Genomic DNA, 13,147 nt, shown 5'->3' on the forward strand with positions numbered 1-13,147 from the left:
TATGACTATAAAAATCATTTCAGAGAAAAAATGTGTACTTATCGTTCACTAAGTAAATAAGTTTTTTAGTGCAAATTTTCGTAATATCTCGATTTGCATCGACCAACAATTTTATTTTATCGATTTTATCGGTTTCTAAAGACCTTCCAGGACGTGATGCATACTCAAGATCTAAATTTTGTAAACCAATTTTGGTGTTGGCGTTCGGTCATAAACGAATATGCCGAAAATGTTATTTTTGATCTTCCATCTTCGAAAGAGCACCAAACAAAAACAATTCCAAAAAATTTAAGTAAATTTCTTACAATCTTTTAGAATATAATTTTTATACCCTTGCAACATGTTGCTACAGAGTATAATAGTTTTGATCACCTAATAGTTATTTGTATCACCTAAAACTAATCGAGGCAGCTATAGGGTTATATACCATGTATATAAATGATCAAGATGATGAGACGAGTTGAAATCCGAGTGACTGTCTGTATGTCGATCCGTCTGTTTGTTCGTTTATGCAAACGATAACATGAGTAATAAATAAGATATCTAAATGAAACTTAATACAGGTGTTCTTTGGCAAAAAAGTGAGGACGAGCTCGTAAATGGACGTAATAAGGGGCACCCGTGGACTAAAACTTTTGAAAATTTAAATTTTATATAGACAAGCGATATCGACCAAATTTGGAACATAAAATTATCTTGACATTCCTAAGTTCCCGTATCAAAACGAGCCATTATAACACAATTTTGAATTTATTCCGATTCTTTTACTTTCCAGTATGCAAACTAAGCACTGATGAATGTATAGGGATAAAACTTTACCCGAATAGTGCGCTTAAAGTATCGATTTACCGCATTTTGACCGAACATTTGGGCTTACGAAAGGTATGTGCACGGTTTGTTCTGCACAAATTGACTGACGACCACAAATCGCCGTCTCATCGATCGACGCTTGTGACCGATTATTTGACCAAAAACCTTAAAGTTGGCCACCTTATGACCAAAAATTAAATTAAATTAAATTATATGGTCGGTCTATAACTTGGTTGGCTTAACCTCCAAAAATATCCAGAACGAAGTTGCAGAAGAGTGTCTTTGAATTAGCGAGGCTACTCGAGGTCCATATCTGCAATTAGCGTTGGTTTGTCACTAAATACGCCATTTACTGAGAGGAATTAAATTAAGGGGTTATATACGTGGGGTAGCGGAAAAATAAAGAAAAATTTGTGAATTTTTTAAGGGATGTAGCGGTCATTTTGTTGAATATTGAACATATTGCGAAGTTCATTAACCATTCAGAAATAATGAAAAATATCGGAGTTAGTGCGCTTTCCTCAAAATGCGATTTTTCTTGAAGAGAACACATAAAACACAAAAAATTTCATTAGTATATGTATATGTAGACGTGCGGAGTCAGTGAACGAAGGGTTTTCCTAAAAAAATTTTTTGTGGAAGCGAGGATCATTTTTTCAAAGTCATGTTTACCGACTGAAAAAATTTTAATTAAAAAATCTTAACATTGCAATTTAAATTTATATAAAAAAACGCTTCGTTGACGAACTGCCTTCATTAGTTATGAACGAATTAAAAAAAAATAAAGAAAATCGGTGAGATAAATTGTTTGCAATCGTGCTCACGACAATGGCACTTTTGGAAAAAAACGATTTCCAGATAATCACGTTGCGAGCAGCATGTGCTGGGCTTTCGTCCTATGACTACGTGCATTATGTAACGCTATAACTTTGGTTCTAATTTATGAAAATTTGGGAGAACATTCTCTACGACTTAAACTTTCTGACGGAGCAATAAAAAAATTTTAGATTTTTTGACCGATCGCAACGTATATAACCCCTTAAGATGTTAGTGAATATACTGTGAATGGTGGTCAGTGCGTGTCTGAAGTTAGTTGCGTCTGTAGTCGTCGAAATAATCAAAGAAATATCTTTTTAATGCTTCTAGGAGGTTTTCTTTTGCTTAGATGCAAGCTCTGTTAATAGTATACATACATATATAGTATGCCAGCTAATTAAATATATTAAATTTGCTAACGGAAAATTAATAGCGTCGAAAAATCTAAATTCTGATATTTTTCTGAATGTATTTATACGATTTGTAAAAATTTTAAACTTGAATTGAGAATTATGATATACCTTTACTAGATAATTTCCTAGAATTCTATATTGTTTCTAGATTCTAGATTGTTACAGTAGATGTGCAAAATAGTTTACCACCCATCAGAAATTAACAAAATTAAGTGAAGATTTTATGTTTGACATACTGTAAGTAGGTATTTACTCAAGTATAAAATCAGGGCTCCAGTTGCGAACATTTTATCGAAAATATCGGTTGATTTTTTAGATATATTATAGAAATTGGGAGTGAATCCTTTCTAATAATTGTATGCCTATATGTAAAAAATCGTTGAATCGAAATAATAATTTCTTTAGTCCCATATACCTAAAAGAATGACTTTCGGGCTTCCAGTTGAATTTATACCGCATATATCGGCGAAAATCGGGTGGAAACTTATCCTAGACCTTATATAACTTACAAACCTTTGCACCTGAAGGTATTTCTTATTTCTCTGGCTTTGGTCCTGGCAAGTTGCAAGAGAATTAAATCTTCGGCTACACCCGAACTTAGCCTTCCTTACTTGTTAAATTAATCTTATTTTCTGAAATTAGTAAAAAAGCAAAGAAAATTGAAACTAAGCCAAAATTTACTCATTAAGCTACTTGCATACATACTTACATACATAAGTAAATAACTGTGTATAAAAACAATTAAGTAATAAGTGTGCACTTAATTACTTTAATCAACCTTCTCCCGAGTCAATGAAATGGATTACTTACATACTATATGTACATACATCTGTATACAGAGTATCTGTAATATGGGTGTTTTATTGTTGTAATTTGTGTAATACAAACACCTGCTGATTTCATTTAAATTGATATTTAATAGCGCTTTTTCCACGCCCTTTCGAAATTCTATTGCTCTGACGAATAACACTTGTCTACAAAGAAATAATTTTACAATTACACTTTTTTCAATAACAAAAATTATTGGATGGTTAATGTTTTACGACCATTATTAATACAAACAATAATTATATTGTTTATATTTTTTTATTAAAACTATTTTTAATATTTCTTGGAAAAATCGTAATTTCTGCAACTAGTTTGTAGGTTTCTTCTTTGGTTAGTAATAATATCTAATTGTTTTTATAATAAAAATAGAGACTTTGACAATTTCTTTTTTAAAATACTTTTAACGAACGAGAGAATTTTTGTTTACAATTTCAATGAATGTTTGTCCGTTTTTCTATGTTTTCACTCCTAAACCCTTCCATCATGAAGTAGTAGCATTGTCTAGAAGTCTGCATTTGTATTTCGCGAAAAAAATTGCATTTGTTCACTAGTGTAATTAATTCTGGGGTTTCCCGAACCACATTTCTGACATATAAAATCAAAAGTCGCGCACACATCCATGCACACATTGTATATTATAGGTTTGTTTACATCCGCATATAGTATTTGTTATGATTTTATTATTATAACACAATAATTGCATTTGCTTATTGTATAAATGAATAATAATTGTATGCTTTTTAATTTTATGCGGTTTATATCTACATACTATAGTATCTTACTTTTATCTGTTAAACTTTTCCACAAAGCAATGTGTAACACGTGTTGACATAAAATGCATTATGAAGGGTTCAGATTAGATCATACAATTTCTGGGCATCTTTTAAGACTTATGGTCAAAATTCTATGCTATGGTAAATTGTAGTAGTTTAACCATCAAAATAGTGTTATTTACCGCCAGGGAACACGATTTTTATTTCGCGTTGTAATTGAGAAGAATGTATATAGAATCACGGTTGCAAATAATGCATTAAAAAATTAATTGAATTGGTATATATGTATTATTCTTTATTTAGTTTGTAATCTCGAAAATCTTAATTAAAAATGATTTTTCTGATTCTAATTTTGAATACCGGATTGAAAAAAAATAAAAATGCTGTGAAAAAGCTTCCTATGGCAGCTATATAGTAGCGTGGTCCGATATCAGCAGTTCCGGCAAATAAGCAGCTTTTTGGGGAGAAAGAAAAGTAGTTTAATATTCTATATCTTAAAAGTTGATGGAAAATACAGACAAACGGGCACGGCTAAATCGGCTCAAGTCGTCACGTTTATGTGAAACTCTTCATAACCGGTCACCCACCGTCACAGTATTTTTATCCGGCTAAGAGTGCTGTCCATATATGAGGGCTTGGTAAAAACGGGTGTTTAAAATGTATCCTTAGAGTCGGAAGCTGCAACTCAGAACTACTATATATTTCTATTAAATTAATAAATACGAGCTAATGTCGACCAGGAGTGAATGAATGACAATTATCCCTATTGTTTCATTTGACCGATCGCGATGAATCCGTCTGGATCAACGCAAGATAATTTGTTTGCTGTGATCATTTAGCGTATTGTTCTTAAAAACTGTCAAAATACTAAAAAATAATAAGAAAAATAAAAAAGTGGAAACCATAAGTTGTACACAATTTTCTTGACAAATTTTATGAATTCATTTTCATTTGTCAGAGATAATTGGAATGAATTCATGTCCGGGCGTAAGAGTTGCTTTTGTATGAAAATAATAATGAAAACATTATGTTCTTGAAATTTGTACAGTTATGGGAGATGTCCGGCTATGAGGACTGTCCGTAATGGGGGATTTCACTGTATATTTTATAGGGTCTCCGGTGTTACATACTTCGTGGTAAAACAAATATGGGGGTTGCCTTATCGAAAATTGATTTATTGCTTAAAACATTAAAATATTCCCTCTTAAGGGGGTATTCTGGTCTAGAAGCATGAATTTCAGGTAATTTTTAAAGTGTCGTAAAAAAAGGCAATTAATATTTTTACTATCCATTTTTTTATTAGATATTTGTTAATAACTAATAAAAAAATAGTTATTTGTTAAATTTTTAAAAAGAGTACAGAAAAAAATTAAAAACTAAAAAAGTAAAAAATTTCAAAAATTATGAGCTGACGAAGTGGGGGGTCTCTAAAAATTTCCACGTGACCATACCCATGATTTCAACCCTCCTAGTTATCTGAAACAAAAAAAAAAAAAGATTATTAATCTAGAATAATGTCGCAATGGCCGGAACTACGGAAAAGTGGGAAAAAATTTTTTCACAAAATGGCGACTGCCTGAAGAAAAAAGTTTTTTTGGATGACTTTTTCTGACTATTTCGAATTTTTTAAAAATAATAAAAATAAAAATTTGGGGATGGGGCTGGTTCCAACCATAGACAAGCTTATAAAGAAGACTCTATAAAATTTTCAAGTAAAACACGGACGCCACGTCACAAAATCGGCTGTATCTCCGAAAATAAGTCGAATTTTGAAAAATCCTTCCAAGGTCATATTTTTGAAAGTCTAAACTTTCAAGATATGCAAAAAAAAAATCGATTTTTTCAAAATCCTAGACAAGAATACCCCCTTAAGATCTAAACACTTTTGCAAACGTTTAAACCAATTGTCGAATCACTTTTGCCACTATGATTGAGGTAACTTATCATTCAACCACCTCTTCAGGTGCCGAAAAACGTTGATATCTTAGTTTATTTTATCGATGGTTTGAGGGCTGAAAATGCAGTTGTTTCAGCCAATGTGTGAGAGCTCGCATTGTCGTGATGAAGAGCGAAATGTTCAGTTTTTCCAAAAAAAAAAAAATCTTGAAACACCCATACATTCGACTGGTGTCTACTTTCGGCCTCATACGCGTGAATCCACAATTCATCATCTGTCATGACATCATAGACATGTTTTCAGCACTGTAATGGTATTTTTTTATCATTTCTCTAACCATTTCGAACGATCTTCCCGAAATTCGTCATGGACGTCATCGTCTATTCACCATACCATCGATAAACACTGGTTCTTGATGGAGTTTCATAACTAAAAATTGAATTAACTTCTTCGATGCGCTGTTGCTGAGTTAATCCATGTCGAAAGTTGTAAAAAATAATCAAGCGAAAAAATCGCGATTTAATTCCATTCTTTGGCTGAGATGAATATTTTTAGTCACTGTAAATATCACAAATAGCACTCGTATGTCAAAACGTTATGAGTATGTATACCATTCAAAATGTAAACTTTACGATAAAGTTATGAGTTGTCATATTGCAACATTAGAATTGCCAAATCCCTAAATATAAAAGGCAATCAAGGTATACCCTGATTAGGGCGTAAAAAATTGTTTTTGAATTTAATATTTTCGTGTTCTATTATACATTTTTAAAATTGGTTTTTTGTATCAAGTTTAAATATGTATAAAAAAGTTAATAACTTTTCAAAGTTTGGTCCCAAATATTGTGGATTAGAATTTAAAAGTTTAAATTCCGAAATTGGTATGCGACCGTGCATCATCGTGTTACAAAAACCAAGTGTTGTCGGCTCATAATTCCGGCCTCTTTTTATACTCTCGCATCAAAGTTGCTAAGGAGAGTATTATAGTTTTGTTCACATAACGGTTGTTTGAAAGTCCTAAAACTAAAAGAGTCAGATATAGGGTTATGTATACCAAAGTGATCAGGGTGACGAGTAGAGTTGAAATCCGGATGTCTGTCTGTCCGTCCGTCCGTCCGTCTGTGCAAGCTGTAACTTGAGTAAAAATTGAGATATCATGATGAAACTTGGTACACGTATTTCTTGGCTCCATAAGAAGGTTAAGCTCGAAGATGGGCAAACTCGGCCTACTGCCACGCCCACAAAATGGCGGAAACCGAAAACCTACAAACTGTCATAACTAAGCCATAAATAAAGATATTAAAGTGAAATTTGGCACAAAGGATCGCATTAGGGAGAGACATATTTGGACGTAATTTTTTTGGAAAAGTGGGCGTGGCCCCGCCCCCTACTAAGTTTTTTGTACATATCTCGAAAACTACTATAGCTATGTCAACCAAACTCTACAGAGTCGTTTCCTTCAAGCATTTCCATATACAGTTCAAAAATGGAAGAAATCGGATAATAACCACGCCCACCTCCCATACAAAGGTTATGTTGAAAATCACTAAAAGTGCGTTAGCCGACTAACAAAAAACGTCAGAAACACTAAATTTTACGGAAGAAGTGGCAGAAGGAAGCTGCACCCAGGCTTTTTTTAAAAATTTAAAAAGGGTGTGGCGCCGCCCACTTATGGACCAAAAACCATATCTCAGGAACTACTCTACCGATTTCAATGAAATTCGGTATATAACATTTTCTTAACACCCTGATGACATGTACGAAATATGGGTGAAATCGGTTCACAACCATGCCTTCTCTGAATAATATATACATAAGGAAATGAAAATACAATTCATTACTCAAAGTACACAAATTGATCTAATCTAATTAATTTTACAGCAAAATAAAAAAATATGTAAATTATTATCACTTTATCATGCGAGAGTATAAAATGTTCGGTGACACCCGAACTTAGCCCTTCCTTACTTGTTACGAATAGCCTCGCGCAAACGACGCATAACACTCCAACGGTATTCCATATTAACAGTTTGCCGGTCGGAAGGAATTTGCACACCTCGATAATCGAAGAAAACTGTAAACAAAACTCTGATTTTTGACATGCTTTGACTTGGTTTTTTCGACTTCGGCTCACCTTTGCACGATATTCGGGTCGTAAGGCCTGTTAGTCGGAAAGCCTTGTTTCACTATAGCTATTTTTCGAAAAAGAATTGAGTTATTTTAAAACCAATCGTGCTTTCACTTTTCCTAGGCCTAAATTATCTTTCAAAATGGTTTTCACTGATCCTTCCGATATTCTAACTATACCAATAAGATCTCTGACTGCTAATTGTCGATTCTTAAGAACCAGTTCCTTTATTTTATTGACCCTCTTTGAATAATTTTTACCAATCAGCAACATTTGCTCACGACAAACAATTATCACCGAAGGCCTTTTCCAACATTTTGAAAGTTTCGGCACCATAAATTTAATTTCGCACACAAATTTAATAGAACTTCTTTTTTGAATAATTTCACTCATCGTAAAATCGCCGAATGCACTTTATGTACTTCAGAAAGACAGGTGCATACTAAACACTAATGGTTACTTTGATGTGCCATTTGGCACAGATGTCACTGACAGCCATACCAACCTAGAAAAAAATGTCGACGAAAGGTTTTTCGTGCGACTTAAAAAGTCTCACCATTTTTTGCCCATAGTATATTTGGTTATGTTCGTACATATATATTCATACGTACGTATATGAGCTCTAAGCGACCTTCTATGCAACTTCGGAGTTATAAAAAACATACAGTTTGAAAAAATATTCAATATTCCCTTATTCTTATGCTTTGTCGAGAGTGTTCAATTGTTCGTATGCGCATTTATTTGCATTAGAACTAAGTGGTTTCGCCACCCGCTGAATATCTGCAAGGAATTAACATATTTATTTCTAAAAAAACAAAGGTACATCTATAAATTTATGTACATATCATACAGATCCATATGTAATGCTAATATTCATTTTTTTTTTTTCAAAACAACGCTTTTATAGTTTTGTAATTGTGTGTGTGTAATTGTACTAAAAAGTTTCAAGCCAGTAGTGAATTAAGAAGATATTCGCTCAAATTACGCTTCAATTAAGATTAAAGTTAACTAAAAAGAAACTGCTTTACTTATTACAAATCTAAACTAACATCAAGCTAATATTATAGATTTAAGGATTATGACAATTTCCGTTAAATTTTTTGAGAGTTTGACAGAATCCACGAAGAAAAGTTGACAGAACTCAAGTTAGTTGGTAATGTCATGAAATCATGATGAGGCAGCCTTCGTTTACAATTACTGTGAAAATTTGACAGCTTCTTTCTTTTTGTGTACGATTTGTCTGAAATACTATACATCAATTGTTCAGAGTTGAACTCAATGAAGTGTTGCGCAACCAGAGTTGCATATAATGCGTTAAAAAGATAATTCAATAAACATCTAAATTAATTTAATCCCTGAAATCTTAATTAAAGACAATTTTCAAAATATCCAGTCCCAAATATCGGATTGAAAATCCCAAAAGTCGGATTAAAAATTTAAAAATTAAAATTTAAATCTTAAATTCTGAACTGAAAAAAATGTTAGTTCCAAGAACCCCTGTACTACTTGCTAAAGCAATTAAGAAATATTTGATGAAATAAATTTATAAAATGTTTTAAAATATGAGAATATCAAAATAGTTTTATATATTTTTTTTAATATAATTCAGTAAGAAATATACAAAAAAAAACTTACCTACATATTAATCTCGTTTTAAATACAAAAATAACAACTATAGTATTTTCATAAATGAGTCGAAGTTTCAAACCACAACAAAAAACCAAAATTGAATCAGAAGTTTCGATGGACGAATATGTAATTATATGCCTTCATACATACTTATGTATAGCACAATTAGTTTAGTAAAACCATATGAACGTTACATTAATTACATTGACTGTACTACAAACTTCGTCTCCTGCCATTGCACAGATCTTTGGCTGTTAGTGTCATATACGAAACATTTGAGTTGACTTTATTAATTATTTAGTACTTGTATGGCTTCTCTGAAAGGGTCATTGCTGTAACTTTTTTGTCAGATTAAAAATGTGGCTAACAAAATCGTAAATTGTGTTTAATTAACGTCTGCAATAATAATTTCGATAGCAATAACCTTAGGGCGGCGATTAAAAAGTTTATATACATTTGCTTTGAAAAATGTTTCGCATTAAATTTTTTAATAATCTGTATTAGGCAAGTAATCGTTCTACTTTGGCTATTATATCTGTTATATACTTGTATACTTAAGGAGGTATTCTGGTCTAGAAGCATGAATTTCAGGTAGTTTTTAAAGTGTCGTAAAAAAGGCAATTAATATTTTTATTCACCATTTTTTTATTAGTTATTTGTTAATTTTAGAAGAGTACAGAAAAAAATTAAAAACTAAAAAAAAAATAAAAAATTTCAAAAATTATGAGCTGACGAAGTGGGGTTCTCTAAAAATTTCCACGTTACCATACGCATGATTTCAACCCTCCTAGTTATCTGAAATAATGTCGCAATGACCGGAGCTACGGAAAAGTGGGAAAAATTTTTTTCCACAAAATGGCGACTGCCTGAAAAAAAGTTTTTTTCGATCACTGTTTCTGACTATTTCGACTTTTTTAAAAATAACAAAAATAAAAATTTGGGGATGGGGCTAGTTCCAACCGTAGACAAGCCTATAAAGAACACTCTATAAAAATTTCAAGTAATTCGGTCCAGTAGAATCTGAGAAAACGTGGGTATCGTTCCGAAAAAGTCAGTTTTGAGAAAAACGCGTTTAAAGTCTTTTGTTGGATTAGTTCCGGCCGAACGAGTTTGGATGCCGGGTCAGAAAAATGCCTATATCTCCGAAAATAATTTGAATTTTGAAAAATCCTCTTGTACACATATTCTTGAATAGTTAAACTTTAAAAATATAAAAAAAAATTTCGGTTTTTTAAATTTCTGGACCAGAATACCCCCTTAAAAGTACAAAAATCACTGTCTTTATTTTATGATTTTTGACAGTCTCTCTAACAGCTGATTAATGTCAATCGTTACAGTTAACGGTTGGTAACTGATTGTAAACTTAAAACTATTTGGAAAAACAGCAGCTGGAAAGTTTCGCCAGAGCCGCCTTATAACCCGGACCTTGCCTTTTCTGACTACCTTTTGTACCGCTCAAAGCAGAACGAACTCACGGGAATACGTTTCCGTCAGAGCATGGTATCTGAAAGTGGCTTGATTCACTCTTCGCCGCCAAGCCGGCGCATTTCTTTCAGTTTATTATTACTAACATGATTTATAAAGTTTACTACGTAGGAAACGTCGGAAACCCTATAAAATATATACATATATGCATACATATGTACCATTAACATATGTACATATGTATGTATACACTTAAATGATCAACATTGCGAGCTGAGTCGATTTAGCTATACACGTCTATCTGTTAATGTTTCTTATTGTTTTTATACTACAGAGTATAATAGATTTGTTCACCTAACGGTTGTACGTATCACCTAAACCGAATCGAGATCGATATAGGGTTATATATGTACATATAAATGATCAGGATGACGAGACGAGTTGAAATTCGGGTGACTGTTTGTCTGTCCGTCCGTGTATGCTATAAATTGAGTAAAAATTGAGATATCTTGATAAAATTTAGTATGCGCATGCCTTGGAAAAAAAGTACGAGTTCGTAGTTGGGCGTAATCGGACCACTGGCACACCCACAAAACGCCATTAATCGAAAACATATAAAGTACCATAACTAAGCACTAAATTAAGATATAAAACTCTAATTTGCATGTCGGCAAAAAATTTTTAAAAAAGTGGGCTTGCCCCGCGATCTAATAAGTTCAATATACATATCTCTTAAACCACTAAAGCTACAACAACAAACTTGACCCAGCGAAAATATTGCAAATCGCCTATTCACTACCTATAAAACGGTACTGTTAAAAACTACTAAAAGCGCGGTGAATCGATAACTAAATACGCCAGAGACATTAATTTGTTTGAAAGGTCGAAATCGGATTGAACGCCTACCTCCCATATAACACAATTTTAAATTCCATTTGAAACTTTTACTTGCCAGTCTAAGTATAAATCAAGAATGAATTAATTTATCAAAATATTGCACGAATAATGCATTTGAGGTGTTCCACCTTATGACTCAAAATTTCCTAAATCGAACCAAAAGTGTGTGCCTATGTACTGAATATGTGGACCCAGTACCTATAATTGACTTTTTACAAAAAATATCAGACATTGTGTAATATATAAAAAAAAAAAAAAAAAATAAATAAAAAAATAAAAAAAAAATTAGGAGATAATTCTTTCCTGGTAGAATGTCTGTGTGCTACAAATGGGTTGAATCGGGTCAATACTTCCCTTAGCCCACATATACCTAATATAAAGATTTTTGAACTTCCCGGTAGCTTTATACCGCATATATCAGCCAGTATGTGTGTGCCGATATGTATCTTAAGTTGCAAGAGTATAAAATGTTCGGTTATACCCGAACTTTGCTCTTCCTTACATTTTTTTATTTCAAAATATATTTGTATATGTATACATATTTTTATTTCATTTTTCTAGTTTGGTTTTCACTTTTGATTTCCTTCTTTATTGTTTCTATTGCAGTAACGAACATGTCAATCCCATGCCTACTCAAACAGAGAATAAGATTTCTTAAGTGTATTTCCCATTTGTTTATTTTGGTTTTGTTTTCTCTCCAAGAGGTGCTTTTTAGAAGTGAAATTTATCTAAGTGTCTCATTTTGTCATTGTTGACTTCACTCAAGTTGATCCCGTTGGGTTATGTTGTTCGTATTTTATGTTATGTTAGAAAAATTGATTGATTTTTAATGTTATTCAATTGTTTGATTGACTGAGCATATTTGCACATACTTTTGTTGACTTCGATCCGTTACTATTTGCTGGTTGACAGCTAATATTTCACAATACATAGGAGACAAAATTTAAATTCGGAAGACCAAAATAGAAACGAGTTGTATGGCAATAATAAGAAAATTGTTGCAAATAAGCAGTTTATTTCTAAGAAAGAAAGTAATATACGACACCTAAAACTTGCTGATAATCTTGAACAAAATATTAAAATAAATTGCTCAAAGAAACTCGAATGGACAGAAAACGAAAAGAGTGGGTGGTGTATTTACAATGGCATGCGAAAAATCTGCATTAACATAATAACAACGACATACATAAATGCCATAGCAGCGATTTCATAGCGGAAACCAGGCGGGTAAATTGGCTAAATCCAAGCTGCCGCAGCCACACGCCGAGATACTGCCACCGGCAGCACAGATGCTGCAAATACTCGGAGCAAAAGCAAAGCTGGCTTTTTCTTTAAAACGTCGTAGCATTCTCCGACATAAAATAACAATACAATGGAATATGCAGCTACATACCGGCGTGTGTGTGCGTGTAAATATACTGTATGAAATATAAATTCCCACCCTGTGCTTTATTCTGTGTTTACAGTGGCGACAAGAGAGTTCAACTAGTTTCTATATTTCCATATTTATTTAACAGCATACTTGTTGCTC

The 13,147-nt window shown here is 32.6% G+C and overlaps 1 protein-coding gene across 1 annotated transcript in view; it reads left to right on the forward strand.

Moving 5' to 3' along the window:
- The window catches only part of LOC126756252 (GTP cyclohydrolase 1), a 41,508-nt gene that overhangs the window by 11,617 nt on the left and 16,744 nt on the right, over positions 1-13,147 (forward strand). The window lies entirely within an intron of this gene.

Source organism: Bactrocera neohumeralis, chromosome 4, assembly GCF_024586455.1.
Source record: "Bactrocera neohumeralis isolate Rockhampton chromosome 4, APGP_CSIRO_Bneo_wtdbg2-racon-allhic-juicebox.fasta_v2, whole genome shotgun sequence".
In the NCBI taxonomy this organism is placed as follows: Eukaryota; Metazoa; Arthropoda; class Insecta; order Diptera; family Tephritidae; genus Bactrocera; species Bactrocera neohumeralis.